The sequence below is a fragment of the Chiloscyllium plagiosum genome, unplaced genomic scaffold (assembly GCF_037043375.1).
Source record: "Chiloscyllium plagiosum isolate Xiang-an unplaced genomic scaffold, Cpla_swu_hap1 HiC_scaffold_45, whole genome shotgun sequence".
In the NCBI taxonomy this organism is placed as follows: domain Eukaryota; kingdom Metazoa; phylum Chordata; class Chondrichthyes; order Orectolobiformes; family Hemiscylliidae; genus Chiloscyllium; species Chiloscyllium plagiosum.
Window position 1 is genome coordinate 24,296,693 of NW_028270183.1, and position 8,088 is coordinate 24,304,780.

The 8,088-nt window shown below is 42.9% G+C and overlaps 1 pseudogene; it reads right to left on the reverse strand.

The window, feature by feature from the left end:
- Positions 1-5,530: 5,530 nt before the first annotated feature.
- LOC148136414 (uncharacterized) lies at positions 5,531-6,502 on the reverse strand (annotated as a pseudogene).
- Between the last annotated feature and the right edge of the window lie 1,586 nt (positions 6,503-8,088).

Here is an 8,088-nt window from a genome sequence, read left to right on the forward strand (position 1 = left end):
TCAACCTTTGACTTTCCAATGAAAATATTCATAATCTACTAAACCTTCCTTCCTAATCAGCGCACTCCATGCCAGGCAACATCCTGGCGAAACTCCTGTGCACCCTCTCCAAGTAATCCACATCGTCTTGTTAATGTGGTGAGCAGAACAGTATGCAGCATTCCAAATGTGGCCAAACTGAAGTTTTATACAACGGTAACGTGACCTGCCAAGTCTTCTGCTCCATACGCCTTCTGATGATGGAAAGAATGCCATATATTTTTGACCATTCTATTGACCTGCAATGCCAGCTTCATGGTACTTTGGTACCCAGATCTCTCTGCACATTACTTTCTCCATGGCCTTTCCATTTACAGTGTAGTTTGATCTTGAATTGGATCTTCCAAAATGCATAACCTCTTATTTGCTCATTTGAACGCCATCTGCCATTTCTCTCTCCTACTCTATAATCTATCTATATTCTGCTGTATTCCCTTCAGTATCTGTTACTCCACCAATCTTCGTGCCATCTGCGAACTTGCTCATCAGGCCACCTATATCATCCTCAAGATCAATTACGTATATCACAAACAACAGTAGTCCAACATGAATCCCTTGGGAACACCGTTGGATACCATACTCTACTTTGAGAAACTCTCTTCCAATACTACGTTCTGTCTCCTTTTGCCCAGCCAATTCTCTATTCATATATCTTGTACACTCTCAGCCCCATGCAACTTAACTTTCTCTATGCCTACCATGGGAAAACTTACCGAACGCCTTACTGAAGTTCATGTGTCTGACATCTTCTGCCCTTCCCTCATTAATCAGCTTTGTCACTTCTTCAAAGAATTCTGTTAAGTCGGTAAGACATGACCTTCCCTGTACAAACTATGTCGCCGATCAATCATAAGCCTATTTTCTTCCTAATGGCAAAGATAGTATCACTCAGTATCCTCTCAAGTAGCTTTCTTGCCACTGAAACAGGTTCACCAGTACATAATTATCTGCACTTTCTCTGTGACCCTTCTAAAACAAAGGGACAAAAATAGCGATTCTCCAGTCCAAACCTCACCCGTGTTCAAGTCTGCTGCCAAGGTATCTGTTAATGCTCAAGCTATTTCCACTCTCAATGCCCTCCGTAACCTGGGATAGATCCCATCTGGATCTGGGGACTTGTCCACCTTAATGCCTTTGAGAATACCTAACATTTCCTCCCTCCTTATGCCAAGTTGACCTGGAGTAATTAAACATCCATCCCTAAATCAACATCCATCATCTCCATTTCCTTGGTGAACACCGATGCAAAGTTCTCATTAAGAATCTCACCCATTTTCTCTGACTCCAGGCATAACTTTCCTTGGACAGTTTCCGTAAGATAACTTTACTCTCTTTTGCACGATAATAAGTACAGACCTTGTGCGATTATATCTGCATAATTATACGAAAAGAGCTTTACACTTTTTTGATTAATTTCCTCCATGTTTTGAAATTCTACACGGACCAGGAAAAAGTTCTGATCTATTTTGTTGCAAAATTTCTTTGACTCAAAGGTTTTAACACCAATTGTTTGTTCACTGAATGGAATTAATGGCTGACTAATTTAAATAAATTGTGTCACCGGGAAGTTGTGGGCTTCTTCATCAACCGCATATTAAATGATTCTCTTCAATTGTTTCTCACAGAAAGACAGCAGGAGCAATATATCTGCACCAGTCACAGATGAGAACATCCATATGTGTGAACAGAGTATTGAGAACAATGGATGGGGATATCACTGCAATTGGTGACATTCAGAGGGAAAATGATGTGAATAATTCAATGATGCAAATGACTAACTCTTGCTGGCTTAACTTTCTTAAAAGCGATGATGACTGTATAAAGTTAACATATCGAATCGAGGCCGACTTTGGATTTGTGCTTATATTTACTATCCCACGCTTGGCATTGTTGATGTCCCTGGTAAATCTGTGCCTCACAATGAGTTCTGTAAGCCATGTTGAACAGACTAACTCATCTTGTCATTTATATTGCTATTTTTGTTGATGCGCCTGTTCACTGCGTAAATGCAGTAATTGATTGCATATCTTGTTATTGCTTCATATATCTTTTCCAGTTTTATTTAACAGCTATGTATAGAAATCCAAGTATTAGATTTGTTAAATATAATGCATTTTTATCTGCTTGTCGTCTTAAACTCACTTCGAGATGGTTCATCTCACTTTCCTTTCCATGTTCATCCTGCCGACTTCCTCTGTTGCTGCTCTGAAACTTAAGACATTCCGACCTACTCTCGCATTCATTACCAATCTCCAATATGTTCTTCACTTTCGTTTCGTCCTGAGCAGACCGTTAAAATTGTGACTACAATATGAACACTCCTTATTTCTCTGCAAGTAGCAACCAACACTTTCTGTCAGTGCTAACGCTCGTCATCCATAAATACATAATACTGAAAATTGTAACATCCCTTTCTGATAAATAACGTTTTGAATTGAGCAAATGCCCTGGTTTTATTCCTCTCTTCCCAATAACCCCCAACCCAATATCCCCTCCTTGGAATTAATTTCGGGCATGACATGATGCTGAACCCTCGTTCCATCACATTCACTTCTGTGCCACTATCTTGAATTCATAATCCTCTTCGCATGCTTCGGGCCCCTTCACCCACGTCCAACCCTCTCCCTCCACTTCGCTTTCTCCATCTGTTTGTTGACATCACGAGGCACGGTTTTCTTTTGTTTTCAGAATTATCTACATTGTATTATTCACCTAAATTGCTGTGTACCCTGCCTTACCCACTAGAACCTCTATCCCACTGAACTAACTCTTATCTGTGCTCTCGGGTCCAATCCTGACTGTGTCTTTAGACCTGCTGGCAGGGATGGTGCTGTTGACTGACATGATGACCTCTACATTGTGGAGGAAGAGTGCTAGCACTCTCATACCTATTCCATCGTCCCAGAACATGGCCCCACAATCTAACATCAGATTATTGTGTCCACGACGTACACTAATCACATACAGTCGGGAGATCTCCCGCACACCCCAAGCAATCTCCAACCTCATAATCCCCAAACCCAAACAGTCCGTTTCTACCTTTTTCCCCAAATCCACAAACATTGGCTCTGCTTCTTCCTGCCTCACATGACTTATTTTACTTGCTTGACATACATTTTTTTCTCCTTTTCCAACTCCCTTCCCATCCAAATCTGTGATTTCTCTGATGTTTTATGTCAGATTCCAAATGTTCACTTTGTGGGTACAATGCTCCTCCTCTTTACCATGGCCTTTTTTTTTAACATGCCCAATCTGCATCAGGATGGTCGAAAGCAAATTTGCTTTTTCGTGTAAAGTAAACATGGACTGGTTATATCCGCTATCCCCCTCCACCTTGCCAAGCTCATCTTCACTTTGACCATCTTCTTTTCTAAGACCTCTTACTTTCGTCAGTTCCACATTGTGATCTTAGGTACCTGCATGGGCTGAAGTTATGCTTGACGCTATGTAATGCGTGTAAATCATTCCTTGTTCACTCCTACTCTGATCCTTCTTTGTCCAACACATTGTCGTCAAAGTCAGTGCTACCACCCTCTCTGTTTTAGACGTTTCTGTTTCGATGACTGGAAATAGGCTGGGCACTTATTATTTCAGAAATCTACAAACTTCCAGAGAATCTGAATAGTGCATCCTCTCATCTTGATTCCAGGAAGGATTCACTTGCATTCTCCCAGTTTCACTCTCTCTCCATCGCATCTGTTCTGAGGATGTCACCTTCTGTGGGGAAAGAAGGATCAAGATTTTAACTTCTCACTTGTCACTATCCAAAGCTCCAGGCAAACGTTCGGGTGAGGCAGCAGTTTAGCTACACTTCAATCAATCTAGTCTACTGTATTCGTGATCACATCCTTGTCCGTTGTGTCAACCAGCCTTTAATCTATTGTCTGCAACTGTTCCTACTGCTACATTGAGAAGGCACCAATAAAATTAAAGACCGTCCCACTCTGGTCATACTCTTTGAACCTCTCCCGTTGGGTAGAAGATATAAAATTTGAAAACATACGAACAGATTTAGGAACAGCTGCTTCTCTGCTGCTATCAGAATTTTAAACCGACTTCTTAAATTACTTAATTTGGTTTATCACTTTTATAGTTCAGTGAAAAGTGTCATCTTATTAGTTTTACAGGCAGATTCTACGATGAAACTTCATCAGGGTAACAGAGCAGAGTGCAGGATATAATGTTACAATTAAACAATCTTGAACACTCTCTGCACCTTCTCTGTGGCTGTAGCACTGTATTCTGAAATCTGTTTTGTAACCTCTTTACACCTTGTATGATATGATCTGCCTGTAGAGCGTGAAAAATATCACTTTTCATTGTATCTCCGTACGTGCGACCACGACAAATCAAACCACTGCTCCAAATGTGGTCTCCTCTGCATTGGAGGCATGAAATACAGACATGTAGGATTACTTTGTGAAATACTTTTGCTCTGTTTGTAAAATGACTTTAGGCTCCGAGATGCTTGTCACTTCAGAACATCTTTTGTGTTCTGTGCTCAAGGTTTCTGTCGATCATGCTGCCGTGCTCCAGCAAGGCACAGTGAAAGCACCAAAGACAACATCTCATTATTCGTCTGGGGACTATGCAAGTCTTCAGCACTCAATATTGAGATCAATAATTTTCGATACTCAGCAACACATTTCATGTGCTTTATCCACCCATGCACTCTATATCCTGCATGACACGGATTGATTCAGCATAGCCAACCCTTTGTCATCCGTGTATGATCCCCATTATCAGCTTTATCTTTCCACACAACACCAGGTTATAGTCCAACAGGTTTAATTGGAACCACACTAGCTTTCTGAGCGTCGCTCCTTCATCAGGTGGTAGTGGAGGGCTCAATCCTAACACACAGAATTTATAGCAAAAAATTTACAGTCTGATGTAACTGAAATTATACATTGAAAAATTGATTGTCTGTTAAGCCTTTCATCTGTTAGAATACCATGATAGTTTCACTTCTTTCATGTGTAAATCACAAACCCTTGTTTTAAAAAGTTCCATTCTCAGGCTATCTGTTAACAATGGTGATAGCTAGACAATATGTTGAAGGTGTTAGCCCCCTGTGGTCTCTGTTTATGCCATAATGTTTAGATTGATTCTAATCTAAAACGTGAGATAATGGAGTTTTACATGAATGCATGCAGTTTTTGAGCAAAGTACAATGTAACCCTGCAAGTATAAATTCACCCCACAAAATGTATGTGTGCATGTGGGTCTTTGTCTGTCTGTGTGTGTGTGTCTGTCTGGGTTGGGTGTTGTGAGTGTGAGAAAGCGTATGTGTGTGTGTAGTGAGTGCAAAGTGTCTTAAGTCTGTGAGGGGGTACATGTGTGAGTGTGGGAGTGTGTGTGTCCGTAAGGGCGTGTGTAGGTGTCTGTGTGCGCATCTGTGTATATGTGTGTCCATGTGTATGTGTGTATAGGAGTGTCTGTGTGTGTGTGTGTGTAGGAGTATCTATGTGTGTGTATAGTGCAATGGTGGTCACCTGTGATGTGACATGAACCCAAGGTCCCGGTTGAGGCCCTCCCTGTGGGTACCGAACCAAGCTATCAGCCTCTGCTCGGCCACTTTTTTCTGCTGCCTGTCCCGAAGTCCACCTTGGAGGATAGTCATCCGAAGGTCCGAGGTTGAACGTCCTGGGCCACTAAAGTGTTCCCCAACTGAGAGGGAACACTCCTGTCTGTTGATTGATGTGTGGTGCCCATTCACCCGTTATCGTAGCCTTTGCTTGGTTTCCCCAATGCACCATGCCTCCGGGCATCCTTGCTTGCAACGTATAAGATAGACAACGTTGGCTGAGTCACATGAGTACCAGCCATGTACAAGGTAGGAGATGTCCCCACGTGTAATGGTGGTATCTATGTCCACACTCTGACACGTCTTGCAGCGCCTACCATGTTAGGGTTGTATGGAGTTGTCCTGACAGCAGGGTAGCTTGCTACGAACAACGGTCTGTTTGAGGTTTGGCGTTTGTTTAAAGGCAAGTAGTGGAGGTGTGGGGAAGGTCTTGGTGAGGTGCTCATCCTCATTGATACTGTGTTGCAGGTCACGAAGAACATGGCGTAGTTTTTCAGCTCCTGTGAAATACTGAACAACGAAAGGGACCCTGCCGGTTGCAGCACGTGTCTGTCTCCTGAGGAGGTCATTACGGTTCCTTGCTGTGGCACATCGGAACTGGCGATCGATGAGTTGGCCATCGTACCCTGTTTTTGTGAGGGCATCCCAGAGTACTTCCAGGTGTCCGTCACATTCTTCCTCATCTGAGCTGATCCGATGTACGCGTTGGGCTTGTCCACCGGGAATGGCTGTTTTAATATGTTTTGGGTGGAAGCTGGAGAAGTATAGCATTGGGAGGTTGTCTGTGGGTTTGCGGTAGAGTGTGGTGCTGAGGTGTCCATCCTTGATGGAGATGCATGTGTCTAAAAATGAGACAGATAGTCGAGAGTAGTCCATAGTAAGTTTGATGGTGGGGTGAAACGTGTTGATGTCACTGTGTAGTTTTATCAGTGACTCCTCACCATGGGTCCAGAGGAAGAAAATGTCGTCATGTACTTGGTGTATAATGTTGGTTGGCGATCCTGCATAGAGAAGAAGTCTTGTTCGAACCTGTGCATAAAAATATTGGCATATTGGGGCGCAAATTTGGTCCCCATGGCTGTTCCATGTGTCTGGATGAAGAACTGGTTGTCAAAGGTGAAGACGTTGTGATCAAGGATAAAGCGGATGAGTTGTAGGATGGTGTTTGGAGATTGGCAGTTGTTGGTGTTGAATACTGAGGCTGTTGCCGCGATGCCATCATTGTGGGGGATGCTGGTGTAGAGTGTGGAAACGTCCACTGTGACGAAGAATGCTCCCGGTTCGACTGGTCCGTGGGTGCTGAGTTTTTGTAAGAAATCCGTAGTGTCGCGACAGAAGCTGGAGATCCCCTCTCCAAATCATTACTTTTCCACAACTTACTATCATCAATCTCTTTATCTAACTATCGCTCTCCCTCTCTCTCTCTCTCTCTTGTATTGCACTTTTCATTAGTTTCTTCCCTGGATTTTTGCAAACCTTTGTAATCTGCAAGTCGCAATTCCTGGCCTCCTCTTTCGTTGTATCTTTCTGCTTTCCTCTCGATGGGTGCAACAATTGTTGAAATGCCCTGTATGACTCATTTTTTAGTCATTCATGGGACTTAGGCATTGCCGACAGGACAGTATTTATTGACCATCACCAGTTGCCCTTGAAAATATGGCAGTGAGCTGGCATCTTGATTCGAAGCAGTTCACATGCTGCAGATTGACTCACATTGCCCTCGGGTAAAGAATCCGAGGCATATGACCCATAGACAGTGAAGGAATGGTGAGAAGTTTCCATGTCAGGATGGTGAGTGATTCAATGGGCAACTTTCAAGGGATGATGTTCACAAGCATCATCCATCCTCGTCCTTCTGGATGGAAAATGGTCATGTGTTTTGAACGTGTTGTCTAAAATCCTTTGACGAATAAACTGAAATTGTAAATAGAACACCTTGCTGCTACTGAGTGTTGGTAGTGGAGGAAATGAACACTTGTAGTTTTACAATCACACAGGCTGCTTTATCCTTGGTGGTGTCAAGCTTCTGGAGTGCTGTTGGAGCTGCACAAATCCACGCAAGGGGGAGTATTTCATCCAATCCTGATTACTTCCTGATGTGATGTGAGCAGACTTTGGGAGTCAGAAGGTAAGTAACTTGTTGCAGCTTTCCTAGCATCTGACCAGCTCTTCTATCCGGTTTGTTTATGTCAAAAGTTCAACTGAGTTTCTGATCAATTGTAACCCCAATGATGTTTATACTGGAGATATGGTGATGGTAATGCCTTGAACGTCAAGTAGAAATGGTTAAATTGAGTCAAATTGGAGATGGAAATTGCCTGCCCTTTGTGTGATTAGATTAGATTTAGTTTAGATTACATTACAGCGTGGAAACAGGCCTTTCGGCCCTACAAGTCCACACCGACCCGCAACCCACCCACGCCCTGATATTTACCCCTTACCTAACACTACGGGCAATTTAG